This window comes from Acipenser ruthenus, chromosome 4 (assembly GCF_902713425.1).
Source record: "Acipenser ruthenus chromosome 4, fAciRut3.2 maternal haplotype, whole genome shotgun sequence".
NCBI classification, from domain to species: Eukaryota; Metazoa; Chordata; class Actinopteri; order Acipenseriformes; family Acipenseridae; genus Acipenser; species Acipenser ruthenus.
In genome coordinates this window covers 34,865,833-34,891,760 of record NC_081192.1, presented here as the reverse complement: position 1 = coordinate 34,891,760, position 25,928 = coordinate 34,865,833, and the positions used below count along the sequence as shown (strand labels likewise).

At 38.6% G+C, this 25,928-nt stretch overlaps 1 pseudogene; it reads left to right on the top strand.

The window, feature by feature from the left end:
- LOC117400006 (probable phospholipid-transporting ATPase IIB) overlaps positions 1 to 25,928 on the top strand; it is a 151,784-nt pseudogene that overhangs the window by 19,812 nt on the left and 106,044 nt on the right.

Sequence of the window (25,928 nt, the reverse complement as noted above, 5' to 3'; positions counted from 1 at the left end):
ACGGTCCTCAACGTTGCCCGTTTCTTTGTGCTTCTTCAAAAGAGCTTGGACAGCACATCTGGAAACCCCTGTCTGCCTTGAAATTTCTGCCTGGGAGAGACCTTGCTGATGCAGTATAACTACCTTGTGTCTTGTTGCTGTGCTCAGTCTTGCCTGGTGTATGACTTTTGACAGTAAACTGTCTTCAGCAACCTCACCTTGTTAGCTGAGTTTGGCTGTTCCTCACCCAGTTTTATTCCTCCTACACAGCTGTTTCTGTTTCAGTTAATGATTGTGTTTCAACCTACATATTGAATTGATGATCATTAGCGCCTGTTTGGTATAATTGTTTAATCAGACACCTGACTATATGCCTACAAAATCCCTGACTGTGCAAGTGTACCTAGAAGAATTGATGCTGTTTTGAAGGCAAAGGGTGGTCACACCAAATAAGGATTTGATTTAGATTTTTCTTCTGTTCACTCACTTTGCATTTAGTTAATTGATAAATATAATCTATTAACATGTCTATTTTTGAAAGCATTCTTACTTTACAGCATTTTTTCACACCTGCCTAAAACTTTTGCACAGTACTATGTGTGTGTGTGTGTGTATATATATATATATATATATATATATATATATATATATATATATATATATATATACACACACACATACATACATACAGTGCCTTGCATAAGTATTCACCCCCCTTGGACTTTTCCACATTTTGTAGTGTTACAACCTGGAATTAAAATGAATTTAATTAGGATTTTTTGTCACTGATCTACACAAAATAGTCCATAATGTCGAAGTGGGGGAAAAAAACTACATATTTTTCAAAATTATTTACAAATAAAAAACTGAAAAGTCTTGATTGCATAAGTATTCACCCCCTTTGCTGTGACACCCCTAAATAAGCTCTAGTGCAACCAATTGCCTTCAGAAGTCACATAATTAGTTGAATGGAGTCCACCTGTGTGCAATTAAAGTGTCACATGATCTCAGATTAAATACACCTGTTTCTGGAAGGCCCCAGAGTTTGTTAGAGAGCATATCTAAACAAACAGCATCATGAAGACCAAGGAGCTATCAAAACAAGTCCGGGATAAAGTTCTGGAGAATCACCAATTAGGGTTGGGTTATAAAAAAATATCCTAAACTTTGAACCGGAGCACCGTTAAATCCATTATTAAAAAAATGCCAAGAATATGGCACAACCGCGACTCTGCCTAGAGAAGGCCGTCCACCAAAACTCATTGACCAGGTAAGGAGGGCATTAGTCAGAGAAGCAACCAAGAGGCCAATGGTAACTCTGAAGGAGCTGGAGAGATCCACAGCTGAGATGGGAGAAACCGTCCAAGGCACAACTATAACCCGGACGCTCCACAAAGCTGGGCTTTATGGAAGTGTGGCGAAAAGAAAGCCATTGCTGAAAAAAACCCATATCAAATCCTGTTTGGATTTTGCCAAAAGGCATGTGGGAGACTGTGGCAAAGTGCCCCGCCCCTGTGTGCATTTGTGTGTTTTGTGTATGTATGCGTGCGTATGTTAATGTTGGTGTATAGATTGGTACACGGGATATAAACGGGTCTGTGTTTCACGTATATTTAAAAATTGTATATTTGTAGTTAGGCACGGGGATGGCACATCACATCACGTGCAAGTAAAAAGTAATAGTATGTGAGCACGGGGAATTGCACTTTAATTAATTCACGTGCAGTTGTACCGAGATTCCAATTGAATGATTGACTAGCAATCGAATCTCGGTACAACTGCATAAAAGCTGCATGTTTTCACTCACTGGGGGTTAGGTGTTCGGAAGAGGAGAACGGGTGAGAGAGAGAGGATAGTTAAAATCATTAAAAGTAAACGTAAAGTGTTTGTTCTCACCGTGTTTGTTTGTCTCTCCGTGCACCGTTTGTTTAGTGTTAGTCCGTTTTGTCTGTCTTTTTATTTTGGCTACAAGTGCCGTGTCCTGTGTTTTTGTTGTTTCAAACCTTTTATTTTCTGTCTGTTTATTAAATGCTGAGCGCGATCACGCGCTCAGCCTAACCAAAATCCAAGCCTCTGTGTTTGTATTCCTTCCTGCTTCTGGTCTGACGCCACCCACTCTGGCCGTCTTTGTGACACGTGGTGTCTTCGTGGGATAGCCGCGCCTCCAAGCGTCAGACCAGGAGGGGTCTGGATTACAAAAAAAAAAAAAAAAAAAAAAGAGCAAGAGCAAGAAGAGGGATGGGGAGAAAGAGCTGCAGGAAGCAGCAGAAGCAGCGGTCACCCCAACCAGCAGTAGCCACCCCACTGCCACCGGGTTCCCCACCGTCCCGAGAAATATGGGACTGGTTGGTGCACCCCGAGGGGAAAATGGAAGGCTGGAGAGACGGCTGCCGGGACCTGGAGGACCTCCTCGGGGGCCTTGAGGACCAAGGCTGGTGCATGGCCTGTGGGGTCCAAGGACACACGGTGGCGATCTGCCCCTTCCAAGGTGAGGAGGAGGAGGAACAGCAGCCCGGGTGTTACTGCTGTGCTGAGCCTGGGCATTCCCGCACCAACTGCCCCTGGTACCCCCTCGGACAGCTACCCCAACGATGCCCCATCTGCGGAGGTGAGCACTTCGTGGCCCACTGCCCTGTCCATCAGGAGAGGGAGGAGCAGGGGTCGCCTCAGTCTCCACCACCAGCAGGGGGAGGTAGACTGCTGCTCCCACCGCCCCAACCACAACTGCAACAGCGGCCAGAGGAGCCAGAGAACCTGTTCCCCTGGTGCACCTGGTGCGGAGAGGTGGATCACCGCTGGAGGGACTGCTCCGAGGTGCCACCGAGCTGGTGCGGGCGATGTGAGGAAGGGGGACATGACTGGTCAGGATGCCCCTATGCCAGCTCGCCAGTGCCCAAGCGGAAGGAGCCCGAACGTCCTACGCCTGAGTGGGAGGAGCCCGAACGTCCTACGCCTGAGTGGGAGGAGCCCGAACGTCCTACGCCTGAGTGGGAGGAGCCCGAACGTCCTACGCCTGAGTGGGAGGAGCCCGAACGTCCTACGCCTGAGTGGGAGGAGCCCGAACGTCCTACGCCTGAGTGGGGGGAGCCCGAACGTCCACAGCCCAAGAGGGGGGAGTCGGTGCGTCCACAGCCCAAAAGGGAGGAGTCGGTGCGTCCACAGCCCAAAAGGGAGGAGTCGGTGCGTCCACAGCCCAAAAGGGAGGAGTCGGTGCGTCCACAGCCCAAAGGGAGGCAAGTCGGTGCTTCCACAGCTCTGGGACCCAAGCCACCAGCAGAGGGAAAATGCCTGCTGGTTCAGCCCCAAGAGCCGGAAGGGGAGGGGTTACAGGCCCAACCCCCTGGAAATTTTTGGGGGGGAGAGGGGCAGGAGGCTGGTGTCCCCCAGCAGCCTCTATTCATGCTGCTGAAGGCAGCACGGCGCGCACCAGCCCAGCCGCCACAGCGGAGGGAGCCAGCGCCGCCAGGAGCAGAGGAGCTGCCTCTGCCTCCGCCACCTCCACCGCTTCCTCCACTAGGAGCAGAGGAGCAGGAGCTGCCTCTGCCTCCACCACCACCAGGAGCAGAGGAGCAGGAGCTGCCACTGCCTCCACCACCGCCAGGAGCAGAGGAGCAGGAGCTGCCTCTGCCTCCACCACTTCCAGGAGCAGAGGAGCAGGTGCTGCCTCTGCCTCCACCACCGCCAGGAGCAGAGGAGCAGGAGCTGCCTCTGCCTCCACCACTTCCAGGAGCAGAGGAGCAGGAGCTGCCTCTGCCTCCACCACCTCCAGGAGAAGAGGAGCAGGAGCTGCCTCTGCCTCCACCACCTCCAGGAGCAGAGGAGCTGGAGCTGCCTCTGCCTCCGCCACCGCCCGGAGCAGAGGAGCAGGAGCTGCCTCTGCTGCCCGTACCTCCGCAGGGAGTACGGTGGCCGGAGCCCCAGAAAGGGGAGCTGCCGGCCACGAAGAAGGGGGAGGAGGTCTGGAGACCACTTTCCCCAGCAGCAGTTTCGCTGCAGGAGTTCTTGTGGCCGGAGCCCCACAGGAGGGAGCTGCTGGCTACGAAGAAGGGGGAGGTCGGGGGACCACCTGCCCCCGCAGCTTTTTCGCTGCAGGACGGGACCAACAGGCTGTCAGCCGTGCCACTACCGGCAGGGGGCTGACAGCATTGCCAGCCAAGGGCCCACTGAAGCCTCCCTTCCCAGCCCGAGACTTTGTCCTGGACTGCTGGGTTTTTAAGGGGGGAGGTGGCCGTTGAGGCCATGTGTGCTGCGCACAAGGGGGGGTATATGTGGCAAAGTGCCCCGCCCCTGTGTGCATTTGTGTGTTTTGTGTATGTATGCGTGCGTATGTTAATGTTGGTGTATAGATTGGTACACGGGATATAAACGGGTCTGTGTTTCACGTATATTTAAAAATTGTATATTTGTAGTTAGGCACGGGGATGGCACATCACATCACGTGCAAGTAAAAAGTAATAGTATGTGAGCACGGGGAATTGCACTTTAATTAATTCACGTGCAGTTGTACCGAGATTCCAATTGAATGATTGACTAGCAATCGAATCTCGGTACAACTGCATAAAAGCTGCATGTTTTCACTCACTGGGGGTTAGGTGTTCGGAAGAGGAGAACGGGTGAGAGAGAGAGGATAGTTAAAATCATTAAAAGTAAACGTAAAGTGTTTGTTCTCACCGTGTTTGTTTGTCTCTCCGTGCACCGTTTGTTTAGTGTTAGTCCGTTTTGTCTGTCTTTTTATTTTGGCTACAAGTGCCGTGTCCTGTGTTTTTGTTGTTTCAAACCTTTTATTTTCTGTCTGTTTATTAAATGCTGAGCGCGATCACGCGCTCAGCCTAACCAAAATCCAAGCCTCTGTGTTTGTATTCCTTCCTGCTTCTGGTCTGACGCCACCCACTCTGGCCGTCTTTGTGACAGAGACACAGCAAACATGTGGAAAAAGGTTCTCTGGTCTGATGAGACCAAAATTGAACTTTTTGGCCTTAGCGCAAAACGCTATGTGTGGCGCAAAGCCAACACTGCTCATCACCCTGAGAACACCATGCTTTTCATCAGCAGGGACTGGAACACTGGTCAGGATTGAGGACAAGATGGATGAAGCCAAATACCGGGAAATTCTAGAGGAAAACCTGTTTCAGTCAGCAAGAGACCTGGGACTGGGGTGCAGGTTCACTTTCCAGCAGGACAATGACCCTAAACACACAGCCAAAGCTACACTGGAGTGGTTTAAAACCAAGAACCTGAATGTCTTAGAATGGCCCAATCAAAGCCCAGACCTCAATCCGATTGAGAATCTGTGGCAAGACTTGAAAATTGCTATTCACCAACGGTCCCCATCCAACTTGACAGAGCTTGAGCAATTTTGCCAAGAAGAATGGGCAAAAATTGCAGGATCCAGATGTGAAAAGCTGGTAGAGACTTACCCAAAAAGACACACAGCTGTAATTGCTGCCAAAGGTGCTTCTACCAAGTATTGACTCAGGGGGGTGAATACTTATGCAACCAACAAATGTCTTTTTTTTTTGTTTAATTAACTTTTGTGTCACAATAAAAAAAATATTTTGCACCTTCAAAGTGTTAAGTATGTTGTGTAAATCAAATGGTAAAAATCCCAATTAAATCCATTTTAATTCCAGGTTGTAACACTACAAAATGTGGAAGAGTCCAAGGGGGGTGAATACTTATGCAAGGCACTGTGTGTATATCTATCTATCTATCTATCTATCTATCTATCTATCATAACTTTAGGTCAATTAGTCAAGGATTTTTAGTCAAGCCTAGCCTCAACTGTTCTAATGAATGTGTCCTTAGCCATTAAAAACATAAGAACGTTTATAAACGAGAGGAGGCCATTTGGCCCATCTTGCTCGTTTGGTTGTTAGTAGCTTATTGATCCCAGAATCTCATCAAGCAGGTTCTTGAAGGATCCCAGGGTGTGAGCTTCAACAACATTACTGGGGAGTTGGTTCCAGACCCTCACAATTCTCAGTGTAAAAAAGTGCCTCATTTTCTGTTCTGAATGCCCCTTTATCTAATCTCCATTTGTGACCCCTGGTCCTTGTTTCTTTTTTCAAGTCGAAAACGTCCCTTGGTACGACATTGTCAATACCTTTTAGAATTTTGAATGCTTGAGTCAGATGGCGGCGTAGTCTTCTTTGTTCAAAACTGAATAGATTCAATTATTTTAGCCTGCATATGACATGCCTTTTAAACCCGGGATAATTCTGGTCGCTCTTCATTGCACTCTTTCTAGAGCAGCAATATCCTTTTTGTAGCGAGGTGACCAGAACTGAACACAATATTCTAGATGAAGTCTTACTAATGCATTGTATTTTCACACTATAACCGAGCATCTTGTTGGCGTTTTTTATTGCTTCCCCACATTGTCTAGATGAAGACATTTCTGAGTCAACATAAACTCCTAGGTCTTTTTCATAGATCCCTTCTTCAATTTCACTATCTCCCATATGATATTTATAATGCACATTTTTATTGCCTGGGTGCAGTACCTTACACTTTTCTCTATTAAATGTCATTTACCTTGTGTCTGCCCAGTTCTGAATGCTGTCAAGATCATTTTGAATGACCTTTGCTGCTGCATCGGTGTTTGCAACTCTTCCTATTTTTGTGTCATCTGCAAATTTATTTAGGTTTGCTTACTATATCAGAATCTAAAATCATTAATGTTAGGAATTAGGAATAGCAGAGGACCTAATACTGATCCCTGTAGTACTCCACTGGTTACGTCGCTCCATTTTGAGGTTTCTCCTCTAATCAGTACTTTCTGTTGTCTACATGTTAACCACTCCCTAATCCATGTGCATGTATTTCCTTGAATCCCTACTGCGTTCAGTTTGAGAATTAATCTTTTATGCGGAACCTTGTCAAAAGCTTTCTGGAAATCTAAATAAACCAATTATCCATTGTCGATGTTGCATCCTCAAGAAAATCAAGCAGGTTAGTTAGACACGATCTCCCTTAACTAAAACCATGCTGACTGTCTCCCAGGATACTGTTACCATATAGGTAATTTTAAATTTTGGATCTTATTATAGTTTCCATAAGTTTACATATAATAGAAGTCAGGCTTATTGGTCTGTAGTTACCTGGTTCGGTTTATGTCTCCCTATTTGTGGATCGGTGTTAGGTTTGCAGTTCTCCAGTCTGTCAGTACAACCCCTGTGTCAAGAGACTGTTGCATGATCTTGGTTAGCAGTTTGTAAATAACTTCTTTCATTTCTTTGAGTACTATTGGGAGGATCTCATCCGGTCCAGGGGATTTGTTTATTTTAAGAGCTCCTAGTCCCTTTAACACTTCTGCCTCTGTTATGCTAAAGTTATTTAAAAGGAACAGGTCGACATGTGGGGCATATTGTCCGTATCCGCCTTTGTAAAAACTTGTGAAAAGTAATCATTAATATATTTGCTATTTTTTTCTCTTCATCTATGATTTTGCTATTTGTATCTCTTAAACATTTTACCGCCTCTTTGAATGTTCTCTTGCTGTTATAATATTGGAAAAAACTTTTTGGAATTGGTTTTAGTCCCCTTAGCAATGCTCATTTCTATCTCTCTCTTGGTCTTTCTAACTTCCTTTTTGACTTGCGTTTGCAATTCCAAGTACTCTTTCTGTGTACTTGGTTCTTGGTCCTTTTTAAATGCTCTGTAAAGTGCCTTTTTTCTCAGAATATTTTTTTTTAATTGATCTATTGAACAATTTTGACAATTTTGGCAATTTTGATTTAGATTTAGATTTGTCTACTTTTGGGATGAAATTGTTTTGCGCCTCTAGTACTACATTTTTAAAAAACAGCCATCCTTTTTCTGTGGATGTTTTCTCTATTTTATTATATAGTTTGCCTTTCTAAAATTGTAAACCTTAGCTTTAGTCATTACTATTTGGGTTTTAAGAAGCACTTCAAATGAGACCCATGTTGTGGTTTGAGTTTGCCAATGGTTCTCTGACCTCTGTTTTAGTTATTCTATTTTCATTATTTGAAAAGACTAAATCAAGGCATCCCTCCCTTCTAGTCGGTGTCTTGACAAATTGCATTAGGAAGCAGTCATTTGTCATTTCCACCATTTCAATTTCATCTGTCGTGCTCCCCACCGGGTTTTCCCATTTTATATGGGGGAAGTTGAAATCCCCCATTAATATGGCGTCTCCTTTGCTACACGCATTTCAAATGTCATTGTATAACAGATTATTTTGCTCAGTGTCTGAATTTGGCGCTCTATAGCATGCCCCTATTATTATGCCATTTGAATTTTGTCCATTATTCTGACCCATATTGATTCTGTGTTGTTTTTTCTTCCAGATTTAACACCTGGGCTACAAGACTATTTTTGATGTATATCGCTACCCCTCCGCCTCTTCTGTCCTGTCTGTCTTTCCTATACAGTATATACCAACTAATATTATATTCGTCTCCATCACTCTCGGATTAAGTTTCTGTAACACCTATCACATCGTAGTTACTTGTTAGTGCAGTAGCTTCAAGTTCTAACATTTTGATTCTGAGACTTCTAGCATTTAGATAAATACATTTAATGGCTGTCTTACCTGAGTTGTTGCCCTTGTTTTAAAGTGGTCTCCCTTCTGTTTTTTTGTTTTCTCCCCCCTTCCTTTCTAGTTTAAATGCTTCTGAACCTCCAAGGATCCTTTCTCCGAGTAGATTGGTTCCCTTTTTGTTGAAGTGCAGTCTGCCCCGACTGTATAGATAGTCCTTGTTGTAGAATGTGGTCCAATGTTCAAGGAAGGTGAAGCCTTCCTGTGTGCACCACGATTTCAGCCATGCATTTAGATGATTTGATTTATTGAGCTGTTTCTATGGACTATCACTCAGTTTATGATGGTGTAATATCAGTATTGAAGTGGTATCTTTTTGTTATTGCACTTGAATTTTGAGTTGAAGTGCACTTGATATAGCCTAGTTTTGAATGTTTTTGTATATAAACTAAACTGAAATATTGTCCTAATATTTCCCTTTAGCATGTATGGGAAAGTATTTTAACAGTATATTATACAAACTTAAAATTACTGTTGTCCTAACCTTTGACATGCACAGACATATTTGCACTAGAAAAAAAAACAACAACTTTTCTGGAAAGCTACCCAAGTTGGATGTTTATTCAGTACATTTTTTGTTTGTTTTTTTTTTAAGTAGAATTAAACATTTTTACTTATTGAAAAAAATATGCAGTAAATGTTTTTGTGTTTTCTTTCTTTGTTCCATGAAGCCAATGCTGAAGTTAAGTCAAGGGACTTGAATAGCTATAATCTCTTGATCTTACAATAACAATGTTACAATAACAGGACTCAATATTTTTTTACATCCAGGAAAACTCTAAAAATTCCATTAGGCTTGGGAAAATTAGTAATACATAATGCAGACAGATCAATATTCCAAGGTTCTTTTGGCCAGATTGATTTCTTTCTTGTGAGATTTTCATTCCTCGACATATCAAAAACACTTTGTCTCTATGAAAATCGTGCCATTGAATGACATTTCCATATGAAGCGCAGGGGATAGCAAATGCTTGGACTAATCTGGGCTGTGAGATGGTCTAAACACTCAATTAATCTGCAGCACATTAGTTATGCAGAAGCATGGGAAAATGCTGATCTTTGAGGAATGACAGGACTACTGAGCTGCACTTGGCCTCATTACCAACGCTACCTGTAGAGCACAATTATTACAGTATATTTTATACAGAAAGTATGCCTATTTAACACTTAAGTGCCCGAAACTTAAATGTACACATGCCCCAGTTCTGGGCCACTCTGCTGTGGTATTCCACTCTTCTGTTAATCTTTGAGATCATTTAAAATGTCAAATGATAAAATATATATATATATATAAAAGACACAGTGTTTTTTTTGTTTTGTTTTGTTTTGTTTTACATAACCAAGCACTACATTTAATTTGATATTTTATGAAGAGAGCAAAAACTTTCTAAAAATAAATAAATACATAATCACAGATCAAAGATATGCAAAGTAAAATGTGTCCCCTGACTGAACTAGGAGCTAGCTAGCCCAAATACTTGAGTATCGGAGAGATACGCTAGTTGAGTTTTTAACCGATTTTAACTACAGTATTTTCCAAAAACACTTTTTCCTAAAACATTTTTTTAAGGTAATTGAATCTCTGACCTTTTATTTATTGTACTAGGATGGAGGCCTGGACCCATTTTATATGAAACGTTAACTTCTCATTAGACATGTTAATTCAGCACATTACAGATGTGAAGCAAAGGCAGATAAATCACTTCCTATACATTCTCCCATTACTGTTGTTTATTAAAATACAAACACATTAGTATAAGTAACATTCTCAATATAGACGTATTATGTGAACAAAATGGTTTTGTTTCTTAAGTTAACTGCATCACTACATCTATGTACTGGATGTTTATTTTTGCTAGTGTAACTTGCTACTGAGGTTGTCATCTCTGCTGTTGAAGAGCACTGAGCTGTAAAACACCTGCATTTGTTACATGTTGATAATATAATCTTTTTATAACACAATAAAGAGGTTTAGGTATTGCCTTGAGTGAAACTGATGTGTTAAATTCACCCAAACTGTTTTTAAGATGTGCAGAGTTATTTTGATTTTCTATGCATTTGCTTTTTAATTAATACTTATTTATTTTTTACTCTAAACTTTTGCTGTTTCCAGTCTTTCTCCTGCCTTAGAATGGCCTGGTTACACAACCTAGATTACACATTATGTATTCAGATATATTAGACATGTCTGAACCTATACAGTGCCTTGCGAAAGTATTCGGCCCCCTTGAACTTTGCGACCTTTTGCCACATTTCAGGCTTCAAACATAAAGATATGAAACTGTAATTTTTTGTGAAGAATCAACAACAAGTGGGACACAATCATGAAGTGGAACGAAATTTATTGGATATTTCAAACTTTTTTAACAAATAAAAAACTGAAAAATTGGGCGTGCAAAATTATTCAGCCCCTTTACTTTCAGTGCAGCAAACTCTCTCCAGAAGTTCAGTGAGGATCTCTGAATGATCCAATGTTGACCTAAATGACTAATGATGATAAATAGAATCCACCTGTGTGTAATCAAGTCTCCGTATAAATGCACCTGCACTGTGATAGTCTCAGAGGTCCGTTTAAAGCGCAGAGAGCATCATGAAGAACAAGGAACACACCAGGCAGGTCCGAGATACTGTTGTGGAGAAGTTTAAAGCCGGATTTGGATACAAAAAGATTTCCCAAGCTTTAAACATCCCAAGGAGCACTGTGCAAGCGATAATATTGAAATGGAAGGAGTATCAGACCACTGCAAATCTACCAAGACCTGGCCGTCCCTCTAAACTTTCAGCTCATACAAGGAGAAGACTGATCAGAGATGCAGCCAAGAGGCCCATGATCACTCTGGATGAACTGCAGAGATCTACAGCTGAGGTGGGAGACTCTGTCCATAGGACAACAATCAGTCGTATACTGCACAAATCTGGCCTTTATGGAAGAGTGGCAAGAAGAAAGCCATTTCTTAAAGATATCCATAAAAAGTGTTGTTTACAGTTTGCCACAAGCCACCTGGGAGACACACCAAACATGTGGAAGAAGGTGCTCTGGTCAGATGAAACCAAAATCGAACTTTTTGGCAACAATGCAAAACGTTATGTTTGGCGTAAAAGCAACACAACCCTAAACACACCATCCCCACTGTCAAACATGGTGGTGGCAGCATCATGGTTTGGGCCTGCTTTTCTTCAGCAGGGACAGGGAAGATGGTTAAAATTGATGGGAAGATGGATGGAGCCAAATACAGGACCATTCTGGAAGAAAACCTGATGGAGTCTGCAAAAGACCTGAGACTGGGACGGAGATTTGTCTTCCAACAAGACAATGATCCAAAACATAAAGCAAAATCTACAATGGAATGGTTCACAAATAAACATATCCAGGTGTTAGAATGGCCAAGTCAAAGTCCAGACCTGAATCCAATCGAGAATCTGTGGAAAGAACTGAAAACTGCTGTTCATAAATGCTCTCCATCCAACCTCACTGAGCTCGAGCTGTTTTGCAAGGAGGAATGGGCAAAAATTTCAGTCTCTCGATGTGCAAAACTGATAGAGACATACCCCAAGCGACTTACAGCTGTAATCGCAGCAAAAGGTGGCGCTACAAAGTATTAACTTAAGGGGGCTGAATAATTTTGCACACCCAATTTTTCAGTTTTTTATTTGTTAAAAAAGTTTGAAATATCCAATAAATTTCGTTCCACTTCATGATTGTGTCCCACTTGTTGCTGATTCTTCACAAAAAATTACAGTTTCATATCTTTATGTTTGAAGCCTGAAATGTGGCAAAAGGTCGCAAAGTTCAAGGGGGCCGAATACTTTCGCAAGGCACTGTATATGAATATATATACAGTGCTCCCCCTCTATAACGCCGCTCTCAGGGGACACAATATGAGCGTTATAACTGAAGAGCGTTATAAACGGGGGAGGGGGGCGCCGCGGGAAACATAACACACATCTGACTAAAATACTAAATAAAATAACTCCCTCTCTATAATGCACATATAGTGAAGCAAAAATGTAACTTTCCGTTAATTAACCATGCATAAATCACCATGTAATCAACACTATATTTTTTACAAAAAAAAAAATGTAACATTCCCACTCCCACTTTATATTTAAACTATAAATAGCCTGGCTAAACGGTGGTCAGGAGTTCAGTTCGAAGACAACAAGCAAACTAAGACAGACAAGCAAACCAAGTGGGAGAAGGAGAGCGGGTTGGGCGAGGGGAAGAGGGAATGGGCTCGCCCCAGGTTCGGCTGCCAGAGCGGGGCTGAAGCGTCTCGTCTCCCGGAGAAAGCTGCACCTCCTCTCACTGCAAAAAAGTAAATACATTAGGAAAGATAACCACATAATAGGCCTAATATTTATTTAGTTATAAAACGAATGCTGAATAAGGTGTCTGTGTTATAAAGTGCCAGCGTAGCTTTTCTTCAGTTCAGATACTGTATCAGAAGGGAGAAACAGAAACAGAAGTTAGACTGAAAAGTTGTTTACAGTTTGAACAACACCGGTACTGTATTTACTGTAGAAATATTGCATGAATCACCAGTATAGGGAATTGGGGGACATGCTGTAGGAGCATTATATCTGGGGTATGTTATAATCGAGAGCCTTAGGAGCACTGTGTGTATGTGTGTGTGTGTATATATATATATATATATATATATATATATATGTATTTATTTATTTATTTTTTGTGTGTACTTATTTCCACCCTTGTTATAAAGATCACTCACTGGTAACCTGGTTCATATTCTTCCCCAAAAGTATACTAAGTTTCATGAAGAGCCATCTTCATTTACTTTGTTTTACATGTTCAACATGCAGAATAAGGATATGATTGTCTCTCCTAATGTATCCACAGATATTATAATTGTGTTTTGTATGTGATTTTTGGAGTGTTTAGAGCTGTCCAGAAAAATAGCTATGGCAATACCTTAGATTTCCCATAATGTTTGGACCTGTATAGGTAGTCACAATGGTTTTCCTCCATCCTTTATTGTAACTTTGCTCTCAATACAGGTATGGGATTCAATTTGTATAATAAATAGTTGTGTGAGGGACAGTCTATGTTCACATATCGCTGGTGTCTTGATTTTATTCTTTTTTCTGATGCCTGTACTTATAAATGTCTTGCCCTGTGCTGTGTAATACAAAGACATTTTTTTTTCTTAGTTTAAAAAAAACTATAAAGCTTAAAACAATTCTAGCATTTCATTGAAAGTGTATTTGTAACTGCAATGGCTGCAGGTTGTGGACTTTTATTCTTGGTGTCAGATCGACTGGTTGAGCACATACTGTATACCAACATGTCTTTGTATGTTAAAGTGTTATGTCTAAACAGGATTACTTTTCTTTTCCCTGGACAGTTGCTGTGACTGGCTTGTAAACACTTGTCGGAGGAAGAAAGAGCTCAAAGCATGAACGGTCTGGCTGGGTTGCCTTGAGAAATGCAAAGAGAAATATCCAAGGAATGCAATTAAGAATCAAAAGTACAATATCTTTACATTTGTTCCTGGGGTGAGTTAAGTAGAATTGAACCTCTTACTTGCTGTATTTCTTTTTTTTTGAAAGCCCTGGGTTTCCTCAATTGTCTTTTAAAATGTATTTTATCCCTTCAGAGATCTTTTATGCAACTCTTATGGTTCTCATTTACAAACCCTTCAGTCAAGAGGCACTGAAACTGTTTTGTATCCCTGCTTTCTTTTGTTAACAGGCTTATTGTTTAATTTTTGTTTAGACATTTCCCATGCATTTAAATTCATACACGTCTTTTACAGTGTTAACCAAAATATTTAGTAAGGTTGAGGTTTTTTTTTGCCCATCAGTATTTGTTTGTGTTGATGAATACAACATGAAATTATCATGTACATGTGGAGACTATAACCCACTAGCATATAGATATACCTGTATATAAAAATAATCACAGAACCCCATTACTCCATAATAAGACATTGAAGACTAGTTTACTAGTTTATTTTGTGTTTCTTGCATACCTTACGGTTGAGTGCTTTACAGTTATAGGTGAGAATCATCAATTTTGCCTAAAATTTGGCTGTTAAATTTAGATAATTTACTTATTTTTAAATAGCAGATAGTCTACAAAATATTGCCACACTGCCTTGCAGATGATACAACACCAATATTTATACACTTACTTACTTACTTACTTACTTACTTACTTACTTACTTGGTTGAACTGAAAGTTTCATTTTAAGTGGATGAAGGACATTGTATCAGTCCTGTCCTTGGTTTCTATTAGAAGTCTCACAGTCATGTTTTTTATTCAGATCTATGGTACAACAGGGTGTTGGTGTTATAATTCGATTATAAAACAGCATTTACTGTATTATTGTTACTTACAAATATACTGATTGGGTATTTACACTCTTCATAATGATCTTCATTGGTGTGTCCTTCTGCTGTTCTAAAAACACAATGTTAAGAACAGCGGTGCTGTGTGTGACGTACTATATTTATTATTTTACAATAAAAGCCAGACCATTTTACAGTATTTGGCCCATCAACAGTTAACAGATGAATTCTTATTTTATTTAAATTGTTTTGCTATAAGCATGCTTTAAGTCTAAAGTGTGTTTTCAGTGCGGACGACCAACGTCTAGGGGTGCGGGGTTGTGTGCTTGTTTTGCATATGCCCCAATCCCTTGTATCTCCAAGTCTCCGCAGTGCCAATGGAATAGAACTTGAACCACAATTTTCACTCTGACTGGCAAGATAGCAAAACGAGAAAAAAAGAAAACAAAAAACATCAAGAAAGATTTATTAGCCCCCTCTTCTTCTGCATGCTGAAAAAAGATCTATGTTTTAATATATATATATATATATATATATATATATATATATATATATATATATATATATATATATATATATATATACATATACATATACATATATATATATATATATATATATTTTTAATTAAAAGGTTATTTGCTATAAGGGACATTGTATAGTTTCACACTGCTAATGCATGATTAATTGTATGTTAACATGCTACATTCATTGTAGCAAATATTTCTGATATTCATTGTGTGGCCTACTAAAATAAATGCATGACCCACCAAAGGTTTTTCTGGCCCTCTACTGAAAGTTGCCCATCCTAGATCATTATGTGCTCTTACTGAACTCTTGCTCTGTTGGAAGATGTTTATATGTTTTTATTGAGATATATATATATATATATATATATATATATATATATATATATATATATATATATATATATAATTTCCCAAAACTGGACTTTATTATTTTGGGGATAATGTCTTTGATGTATTTAAAGAACACTGATACGGTAGACCAGCTATGAAAGTAAAAATTACCATATGGAGCTGTGTGGATTAAAAAGACAAAAGAAAGGTTTACCATTGTACCTATACCGTAGCTTTCACTTGTAGTTGGTGATTAGGAGATAGCTGTAATATGTATAACATAATTATTAGCATTAGTGTACCGAATACACTTTTTTTTTTTTTTTTTGCAATGCCAATAAGCTTGTATTTATTACTGGCTGTGTGCTTTCAATAGTGTTGCAGAGCAAAAATGCCTTGAGTGAACTGATTTGTTTTTTTTATGATAATATTTATTCTATTTGTCTGTTCGGGCGTGGGATTGAAATGTGCCTTTTGAGCATACAAAAATTACATTAAAGTTACTATAAGAATTGTTATGGGAAATGTTATAGTGTGTTAATATGCTCCTTGTTAATTTGTTTTACTGTCATTTCTGAACATTTAATGTTGACCTATATAGCTTGATTCTTTAGTTTTAACTCTGAAGGGGTGCCACCTCAAACACTGCCAAAGGCACTAGTTAACCTAGCTTTGGCTCTGCTAGGCAGGTCGACGTAATTGTTAAAAAGAAGAGCATTTGCACAAAAAAAAAACTAATAGTGCTGTACAGTATGATGCTTAACATACAGCCCCTACCCCTCATATACATGCCTCCTGTGCTTTTTGCAAATGAAGCTAAAATAAATTGCTCGTCATAACTCTAGACCAACTTGTTTTGCAGCACTATCCTCCTCAGGTTTTAATTTAAGGAATCAAGCTGACTTCATATTGGGCATTGATTTTCCCCCTTAGTCCAATACCTAGCAAATGCTTGATCTATTAGGCCTCTTTATTAAAACGCACAAAAACTAATGGCTACATAATTAAGAGACTGATCTTTTCATTGCAATAAAATGTCAACTGTCTTTCAGACAGATAAATATTCTCATCTTTATTGAACCAAGCCTCTGTTTTCTCTCTTAGTTTAAATTATTAAATACACAGAGATTGCTTAAGCAGTGTACATTTTCCTAAAGGTCACAAAGTTCATTAACTATACAGTGTAATTGATTGCAGCCCTTTTAGCACATTTCCTTCAGTATAGGCTTCTGCTCTGATTATAATTAATATAACTGCTGCAGTACCCTGTGAAAATGGAATCGCTACTTGTGGAGCACTAAATAAAATGGTGCAGTATTGCCTTGACATCCAAATATGTTTTTGTTCCAGGAATTCAAGTAAAATGTTAGATCTTTAATTTTCTGTGTAGCCTATAAATCTCCAGTAGTTGTTTTTGATGTTCCTGAAATATTGTCAGTTGTCAAGGGGACAAAATGTACTGTTCTCATTAAGAGCATCATCTTTTACCATCATTCATGGACATAGATGCCCTCTGTTATCAATAACATCTACATGCAGGTTCAAATTGAGAGATCTACTGTAGTGGCATAATGTTTTGCCTATAAAGAACACCACCCTAAAAACAATGATCTGTATCTCTATTATCTGTACATAATATATATTTTTGCAGTTTCTAATGCATGCCAATGTAACACAGATTCTGCCCAACTGTCTGTGGCATTTTAATTTAGCCTCTTATTTTTAATTTTCACTCCTTTTACTACGTTTTTAGGAACTATTTAATTGTCCTGCTGTTGAAATATTGTCCACTGTCAGTGCCGGGGATACATCGGAGGCGCCTATGAATATGTATGTAAAGGCTTTAGAGTTTTACAGCAGCTTATCCAATGGGGAGGAAACGTGGATACAACATTCTTTACCACAAGTTATTGAGAATGCTAGAATCCCTTAATATATGGAGGAATCTGTCCATCAGTCTGTATTTATGTCTCAATTCTATTGTTTAGACATTTTCACTGTGGCTCCAATTGTGTATTTTCAGCAGTATGTTACTGACATACTCCTTTCTTTTCATTGTTTGGTCTTTTAGGTTTTGTACCAGCAGTTTAAGCTTTTCTTGAATCTTTATTTTCTGGTGGTTTCCTGTTCACAGTTTGTGTCAGCAGTGAAAATTGGTTATCTTTACATGTACTTGGCACCTTTGGTAAGTTATATTTCAATATTTAATTTGTTTATTTTCTCAAAGATTGTGCTTTTACATTACATGTACTCTATCTGTAGTTTACAGTTTTTTTTTTTTTTTTTAATTGTGCTGTATATCAGCTGTATTCCTATCTTAGGCATCGCCCATGGAAATCTGTAATTACCATGACAGCAGGCATATCCATTACATAACAATCAGTTTACGTCAATCAGTTTGACGCAAGATAAAATCTGTATTTTGATAGACTATGTACCAAATGATTATTTTCAAACGTATCTGACTTTTGAAGTTAACCAAATTGAAACAAATGTTGATTCTCAAAACATGAAAATGGTTGACTATTTTATTAAGAAAGTGGTTACATTTCAGTGTCGTAAATAAATCATTAAAAGTACATATTTTGCTGGCCCCTTTCCTGTTTTAAGGCATCAAAATGCAGTAAAGTGCCAAACGGTGTTAGGATTTGCTTTGGTTCTTTTGACCTTGTATTATAAACAACTAATCCAGCTTGACTTTTTGTTTACAAAAGTATGTGGTTTATTATGAAGTATATATTTCTGTTTTTAAGGACTGTCCAAGATTTATACTTATTTAACTGTTTATGAACAGAATATCATTGTATCAAAATTATATATATAATAAATAAATAAATAAATAAACAGAATGAGGAAAGAATGTTGTCAGTCTACATGCAACGTTCATAAACCTTTTCAGGTCAGTGTGATAATTCTTAAATATAATCACTGTTAATAAACCATTGGCATTTACAATTATAATGTATCCTTTATTAAGTGTTGCTAAGCATATAATTCTCAAACTCTTCATTTTGCCTAGTATTAATTTTGTTGAAGTTTTGTATTACAGTATATGTTGTTCTATTTAGCAATTGGGGATCCTTCTTTAATTAGTACAGTCTACATGTTTAAAAGGGAATATAAAAATAAAGAAAACTAAAAATGAAAAAACCTAAACAGAGATTTTCCCAAAAAATGTTACACAGTGGTTTAACGGGTTTAAGTGGTTTATTTTATTGCATTCCCTGTATCAAGATGGCTTCACATGTACCCGCATGGACCTCTCAGAACTACATTTCCCATCATCCTCCTGTTCACATATGTACTGAGCAGGAGGATGATAGGAAATATATATGTAAATATATATGTCTCCGCCGGTTTTCAGCCATGGTGATCTGCAATACCTGTTGGTCAGTTTTATTTTATACCTCTGAGTTTATTTTTAATTAATGAGTCGTAAGATACATTAGTTGAAACAGTATTCACTACTAATGACATTTGAAAAACAATTTGGGCAAGAGTAGTAAAACACATTATTAACCAGCCAGACACGAGGTATTTTGCTTTATTACAGCAGCTTAGATTCACTCGTGTAGAAGGTCTCTGCGTATGGAAACCACATTTTCACAAAATTTCACTAGTAATCTTCAAAACCAGCATGAGTACTTTATGCATAGCTAATTTACATATCAATCTCCACCTTTCCCATTCATTTGCATGACATTGGGTGAAAAGCCCGGTTTACTCGAGTAAAATAAACTGAGCGAATGGAAACCCAGAAAAGCATTTTACACAAGACATTTTTCTCATGTAAATGTCTCGAGTTAAAAAAAAAAAACTTGCATGGAAACCCCTTGATTGATACAGATCTTTTTCACATAACCGTTTTACTTCATGTTTGCAAAATATTCAATTTGATATAACCCTGTTGTTTTTGTAAACAAAACTACCTTTTTAAACAGGTATCAAAATTTGAAAGAAAAAACAAACAAACTAATAACTACAGTTCTGTTGAAAATTGACTAATTTTGCAATTAGAATTATACAAACTTATCTTCATTTTGATCATGTACTTTAACAATTGCTGATACTTTCCTTATTCAGTCGCATTATTCATACAAAAGGCTATACAGTACCTGGATATTTTTGGTTCTTGAATATCTGATTTATTTTCATGTTATAAATTAAAATAGTATTTTCATACCAAACCACTATAAACAATTGATTCTGTTTGATTGTGTCCACTGTATGATGTGAATATGTTGTTGTGTAATTCTGTGTTTGCTGACAGGGCTTCGTTCTTGCAGTCACAGTGGTGCGAGAGGCAGCGATGAGTACAGACGATATATGCGAGACAAGGAAATTAATTCACAGATGTATAGCAAGCTCACAGTCCGAGGTTAGAAAACTATTCTTAAAACAGAAGTTGCATTGTTTAGATTAACTTTAGCATTTACAAATATAGCAAAAAATAAAGTACAAGATTAAATAGGCCTGACAAGAAAAAACAAAGTTGGATTGGACCTGTTTTATGTTTAAAAACATCCCTGGAAAAACCTCAGTGAGATGAAGCTTCTCATTTCCTTGAGTGCACTGGATATCTTACACGGTGGTACCCTATTATAAAATGGTCTAGCATTTCAGAGGCATGCAATCCAATACAACTATTCGAAATTTCGCTCGATGTCATCTGCCAGTATCTGTCACAATTTTGTTAGCTTTAGTTGCAAAGACTAATAGGGACAGCTGGACAATAATGATCTTGTTTGGTGTATCAAAGCAGCATGTTTTAAGCCCAGTCCTCAAAAAAGAAAGAGCAATTTAGCCTCATACTGTCCCTATTGGTAGCAGAAATTTGGTTTTGTATCCCAGTAACCTGGGGAAACATATCAGTGTTCCACAAGCTTCGGTGTGGGCTTCTGGACACAGTGCGACGCTAATATGCTTCCCAACCTTATGTTCCAGAGTCCGGAGTCTTTTCAGAAGTATTTTTGTTGGAATAGTTTGTAAGCATGGCAGATAATGAAATAAGTAGAGACAACAGTAGAGAATCATCCAAAACCCTGTATAATAGGTTATTAATCAGGTAAGAAATGTAATACTAGAAAGATGTAGATTTAATGGGAAACAATCTTTTCCTGGCATTCTACAAGAATTAATAAAGTTGTCACGTGTTATACCGCCTCCCTTTATTACGCCACCCTGGCATATCGCCAGCTGTTCTCTCTGAACAAATGTCACCAATATAAAAACAGTGCTATTTCTACCCGTTATATCACCACCCCGATGTCCGCCATCCACTTCCCAAGCCAAGCAAACGTAAATATAAGCATTGTAGTTGCCCTCATTGTAGCGCCAGCAAAATAATTATGGCCAATTAAAACAACAAAGCTTTGACTTTGACCCGCTTTCCTAATTTGTTGTTGTGAACGTTCATACCAATGTCATCAACACTCTCGCTCCCAAAGCAAAACAGAAAGTACAAAATGGTGAGTTGACCCTATATTTAACGCCAGAGCAAAAGAAAAACATCTGCATGTATGCATCTGAAAATAAGAAAGCAAGTCAGCAAGACATTGCAAATGTTTTCTCGCCTAAGTGAGGCATATACTGTTCAAATTAATATTTGGTGTGACCACCCTTTGCCTTCAAAACAGCATCAATTCTTCTAGGTACACTTGCACACAATTTTTGAAGGAACTCGGCAGGTAGGTTGGCCCAAACATCTTGGAGAACTAACCACAGTTCTTCTGTGGATTTAGGCAGCCTCAGTTGCTTCTCTCTCTTCGTGTAATCCCAGACAGACTCGATGATGTTGAGATCAGGGCTCTGTGGGGGCCATACCATCACTTCCAGGACTCCTTGTTCTTCTTTACGCTGAAGATAGTTCTTAATCACTTTCGCTGTATGTTTGGGGTCATTGTCATGCTGCAGAATAAATTTGGGGCCAATCAGATGCCTCCCTGATGGTATTCCATGATGGATAAGTATCTGCCTGTACTTCTCAGCATTGTGGAGACCATTAATTCTGATCAAATCCCCAACTCCATTTGCAGAAATGCAGCCCCAAACTTGCAAGGAACCTCCACCATGCTTCACTGTTGCCTGCAGACATTCATTCGTGTACCGCTCTCCAGCCCTTCGGCGAACAAACTGCCTTCTGCTACAGCCAAATATTTCACATTTTGACTCATCAGTCCAGAGCACCTGCTGCCATTTTTCTGCACCCCAGTTCCTGTGTTTTCGTGCATAGTTGAGTCGCTTGGCCTTGTTTCCACGTCGGAGGTATGGCTTTTTGGCCGCAAGTCTTCCATGAAGGCCACTTCTGACCAGACTTCTCCGGACAGTAGATGGGTGTACCAGGGTCCCACTGTTTTCTGCCAATTCTGAGCTGATGGCACTGCTGGACATCTTCCGATTGCGAAGGGAAGTAAGCATGATGCGTCTTTCATCTGCTGCAGTAAGTTTCCTTGGCCGACCACTGCGTCTACGGTCCTCAACGTTGCCCGTTTCTTTGTGCTTCTTCAAAAGAGCTTGGACAGCACATCTGGAAACCCCTGTCTGCCTTGAAATTTCTGCCTGGGAGAGACCTTGCTGATGCAGTATAACTACCTTGTGTCTTGTTGCTGTGCTCAGTCTTGCCTGGTGTATGACTTTTGACAGTAAACTGTCTTCAGCAACCTCACCTTGTTAGCTGAGTTTGGCTGTTCCTCACCCAGTTTTATTCCTCCTACACAGCTGTTTCTGTTTCAGTTAATGATTGTGTTTCAACCTACATATTGAATTGATGATCATTAGCACCTGTTTGGTATAATTGTTTAATCATACACCTGACTATATGCCTACAAAATCCCTGACTGTGCAAGTGTACCTAGAAGAATTGATGCTGTTTTGAAGGCAAAGGGTGGTCACACCAAATAAGGATTTGATTTAGATTTTTCTTCTGTTCACTCACTTTGCATTTAGTTAATTGATAAATATAATCTATTAACATGTCTATTTTTGAAAGCATTCTTACTTTACAGCATTTTTTCACACCTGCCTAAAACTTTTGCACAGTACTGTGTATATATATATATATATATATATATATATATATATATATATATATATATATATATATATATATAGTCAATCCTCTTTATATCACCAGGTAAGGGCCATGAGTGTCAAAAATAAAAAAATACACACAACCTTCTATGTTTGCAATAAATCCAAACGTTTTATTTTTTTAGTTGTAGAAAACATTAATCTTTTTTTTTTAAACTACAGTACTAGTTCTTAACACAACAGTAGGTTTACTAGTGAAGTTTTATCATCTTTTCCCATCTGTATGAAACAGATGGTTACTTTTGAGGAACAGTTTATACTTAAAAAAATAAAAAATAAAATAAACACTCATTTAGTGTCAAATCACCCAAACAACAATTCCATAAAAACATAAAAAGCATACATTTTTTTTTACTGTACTGTCATTTGAACTTTACTGTTTGTGGCACGACTGTAAGCCTGCTGAATACTATCCCACCTTGAACAATGCCGTCTATTTATTTTACAAGGCAATTTAAGCTCAACAGTATTCTTTTTTAAGCAGATAGGAAAAAAAAAACGTTATTTACAGACAAACGAAAAGTAAAAAAGTTTGTCACGCTTCATTTGTGCAAAACTTGCACGTAAACAAACAAACCTCTTACTGTACTTTTTTTTATCATTTACTGTGGTTATAAATGTCACTTAGTTTAGACTGCGTCAAGCCTCTTTCATTTTAAACAAATCGACCCGTTCCATCAAGGTAAGCCATTTATTTTTATACATTAGCATGTCTCCAATTGTCTTTCAATTAACAGTATATGCCTTACTTAGGCGAGAAAACATTTGCGATGTGTTGCTGACTTGCTTTCTTATTTTCAGATGCATACATGCAGGTTTTTTTTTCTTTTGCTCTGGTGTTAAATGTAGGGCCGACTCGCCATTTTGTACTTTCTGTTTTGCTTTAGGAGCGGGAGTGTTGATGACATTGGTATGAACGTTCAGTTAACAACGAATTAGGAAAGCGAGTCAAAGGTTAACTGCATAGCTTTGTTGTTTTTAATTGGCCATGATTATTTCGCTGGCGCTACAATGAGGGAAACTACAATGCTTATATTTACGTTTGCTTGGCAGGGGAAGTTGGCGGGTGCTGGACAGTGGGGTGGCGATATAACGGGTAAAAATAGCACTGTTTTTATTTTGGTGACATTTGTTCAGAGAGAACATAGCTGGCGGTATGCAAGCGTGGCGTTATAAAGGGAAGGGGAGGGGTATAACATGGGACAACTGTGTGTGTGTGTGTATGTATGTATGTATGTATATATATATATATATATATATATATATATATATATATATATATATATATATATATATATATATGTATAACCCAATGAACAGCTTAATCTGCAATACCAGTAATTTTACAATAGTATAGAAACTGAAGTCTTAGGTGACAGTAAAAAAAAAAAAAAATAATAATAATAATGTAAAGCCTTTGCTATATTATTAGATTATTTGTTTAGAGTATTCAAAATGGTACCTTGGATACTCTTAATTCTGCCATAGTATTTGAATGCAGTTAATATATTTGACAACATTATCAAGCAAGTCAAACATATGCTTAAAAGGAAAGATGACCAGGAGATAAACACATTATAGCCAGTTATTTTATTCAAGCCCAAGTCTAGTTAAAGAATAGAGGATGGATAGTGGAATGTTATCATGGAACAGTAAAGTGATCCTCGTCTTCTGAGTTCCCATTACATAATTATTAAACCTGATATAGCTAATGTGTCACCTAAGTATTATGTTGCACTTGTGCTAAATGCATTGAAGGAGAATTAATTTCATGTTAGCAAAAAGAAACATTCAAATATATTAGTTGTATATCCGTATTTTATGGACAGTAGTACACGTCACATTCAGAATAAGGTCATGCCAGAGTATGTTTTTGCTGTCCCCTCAAATCTGTTGGCATCAGTGCACACTGCATCATTTAAAATGATAATAATATAAAACATATAAAAACATTGTGAATTTAAAACGTGTCTACTGCTGAAGTATAACAATGCCAATCATAATGCCTCAAGTTCTATAATTTGAAAGCTGTCTTAAAATAACTAATAATACATTTAAGGAAATGCAGCCTAAGTTTTCCTTTTCAAACCTATATTCTCCTGAAATTACTTTTTAACAAATCTCCAGTGCAAGATCACTGACCCTGAAGAAAGATGTCATCTTCAGTGGGAATTAGTTTGTAGCCAACTTACTTGGATATTAAATGTATATAATTGACAGTGACCTAGTGTGTCACTGATTTAATCTTGGTCCCAAACCAGGGATCATAATGGAAAAAGCATTACTTTGCATAAGGATTGCAATCATTTTTTTGTTATTTTTGTTCCAATTTTTAAACCCACTTCAGCAATTTACTGCTTTTATTTGTTATATAAACAATTGCAGTATTTTATTTATATGCTTGGCTTGTATCTTGGAGGAATTCATCATGCTGAAATTAAAGTTGGGTTTTTACAACTTTTTACTTTATAAGTTGAATTTTCTCCCTTAAATCATATTTGTAAAATAACTTAAAGTTAGAGTGTCTTGAGTTGTATGTGAGAATAATAATAATAATATATTTCAGGCAAAGTGCAGATGAAGAACTCTGACATACAAGTGGGAGACCTCATTATTGTTGAAAAGGTGAGATGTTTATCTTTTTTTTTTATCAGGCCTGAAATGTGCCCACTTAAGTCATCAAGACTCAAGATGTATGAATGCCTGATGAGTATCAATTCATCTACCAAAGCATAAGACACTGGGGACTATTCCAGTGATCTAAACATCCGTGGATCTAAATAATGCCAGTGTTTTAGATGTTTAAAATAAGGCACATTGTGAATATCAAACATCTTAACAGTACATGTTAGCCTATTTACTTAATTCATGTCTGTAAAAAGTATGTATATTTTTTGGGATTGGCGATGGCTTCCAACTCCTATGTGACAATGTATGTCTGTCCATAGATCCAGAGGGGCCAGGGACAAGTTTACTAAAAGCCCAGTGTGAAATACACATGCAAGAGAATCTGTTCTCAGTTTAAAAGAGGGCATGCATATGACCGTTGTCTCCAGGCAAGGTGATAGCCTCCTTGTTGCCTGTAGATGTTGTAAATGACCATGAGGTTTTAATGCTGATGAAATAGC